At 36.4% G+C, this 1,964-nt stretch overlaps 1 long non-coding RNA gene across 1 annotated transcript; it reads left to right on the forward strand.

The window, feature by feature from the left end:
• Positions 1 to 15: 15 nt before the first annotated feature.
• Positions 16 to 1,896, forward strand: LOC106878379 (uncharacterized). The gene is made up of 2 exons (XR_001410499.2): positions 16 to 288; positions 1,520 to 1,896. It is a non-coding gene; the product is annotated as an uncharacterized LOC106878379 (long non-coding RNA).
• The last annotated feature ends 68 nt before the right edge of the window (positions 1,897 to 1,964 follow it).

The following is a 1,964-nucleotide window of genomic DNA, read 5'->3' on the forward strand; positions in this document are numbered from 1 at the left end:
CATATATATGTACATATATACGATGGGCTTCTTTCAGTTTCTGTCTACGAAATCCACTCACAAGGCTTTGGTCGGCCCAAGGCTATAGTAGAAGACACTTGCCCATGGTGCCACGCAGTAGGACTGAACCCGGAACCATGTGGTTCGTAAGCAAGCTACTTACCACACAGCTACTCCTACGCCTATGTGCTAACAATTCTACCATCTTGCCACCTCTACTTAATGGAATCAGGAAGCATCTGAGCAATTGAAAGAATAGACTTCGTTATTATCAAAGCTCTTCTCCAGGTAACAATTTCTAGTTATTGTGGATAATTTTTAGTTCAGAACTTTCCTTGCAGTTGTTTTGTTACTAGAAAGAGGGCATTGATTGTAGTCTGATCTGCTACAAGCTCAAACTGCATCTTAATCTCAGTTGATACTTCTTTTAATGAATTGTTCTATCACCTTTGCTGTTTCTTTCATAATTTTATTCCATCAGCTTGATATCTCTGTAGTTGTTTCTACTTTGTGGCAACTGATGTTACTGTTACACCAGGCTTTGGCTATGATAATTCCTTGTACCACCTGTCTGACTATGTGAATAATGTCAATGGCTACTCCAGCATTTATTTTCAGCATTTCATTCATTATCCATGATGGTCCAGCCACTTCCCTTGCATTCCTTTTATTCATCCACTTTCTCCCTCCACTGTTTCTAGGAGGGTTGCTAATGGTAAAGTCCTCAGGCACTTTCTCTATAGGGTTTTGCCAGAAGCAACCATCATTACACTTTTTGGCTGGGTTCCCTGCACAACCAACTGAGACTATGGATACTATACAGTTATCTCATTCTTGGTCTACCTTTACCCCTGCATCTCCTGACAGTTGTCTCAGCTTAAAGAATCTCTCCTACAATTCTTTTCTGTAGCATTTTAATCTCTGTTGTACTGGAGCTGTGACCTCTCGCAGTATACAAGTAGTTGCTTGACCTGGAGAGACTCCCTCGTCTCCAAGCTACAAACCCTGTCAAGTAATGTTCCTTCAGAAGAATCCCCGTTCCTTCACTGTGGCTTCTGCAGTCTACATCAACACCAGAATTTTATTCAGAGTTACGACTTTCCCATTCAGTATTTCCTTCATGCAAAATGGAATTCAGAGTGACTTTGCTCTTGTCACTTATGTTACTCTATTATGCTGCTAAGGGTACTCAGAATGTGGTGCTAGGAAGTGGGGCATGATTTATCCATCTATCAGTTTGTCTCTCTATTTATATATCAGTCTTAGAGTATATGCATATGTGCATGTGTGTATCTAGATATCATTTTTGTATGCATGTGTGTGTGTCTGTAAACATAAAATGTCAGGAAGTATGGGAGGTGAATTACGGTTGTTTTGCAGTCTTTTTCATGTATTGGATTACTTTGTGGTCTGTTAGTTGAGTCTGCTAGAAGAGCTTTATGTGATAGCCACATGATTCTATGAATTTATATGTATTTATATCTATATTTTATCTCTTGTTTTTTTGTTTTTTTTTAAGAACTGGAGCAGTATTCAGAGGTGCTTTGTATCTGGAAAGTGGTTTTTAATTTAAACAAGCTGAACTTTAAATATTCAATAATAAAAAGATGTTCAGAAAATAAATTTCCTTGAAAACTTCAATTTATAAAAAATCTCACTTGCTTAGTAAATATTTCTTTCAGTAATTTATCGTAGTTGTTTGCAAATATCGAAATTAAAACTTGAAATGAAAACATTAAAATAGAGAGTGAGAAGTTTCACAAATGAAAACGGAAAATTTCGCTGTTGCTATGTCAATATTGGAAGTTGACATTGAAGAACCTTTTTAAAGAAGTGAATTATAAATATAAAGCAATATTTTTTATTTTTACTAAAAAACATTAACTGATGACCCTATTATGTATCCGAGTTCAAATTATTCATGCATTCCAAGTGTGGAACTAATTCGCACTGCTGTTTTCATA

The sequence above is a fragment of the Octopus bimaculoides genome, chromosome 23 (assembly GCF_001194135.2).
Source record: "Octopus bimaculoides isolate UCB-OBI-ISO-001 chromosome 23, ASM119413v2, whole genome shotgun sequence".
Taxonomy (NCBI): domain Eukaryota; kingdom Metazoa; phylum Mollusca; class Cephalopoda; order Octopoda; family Octopodidae; genus Octopus; species Octopus bimaculoides.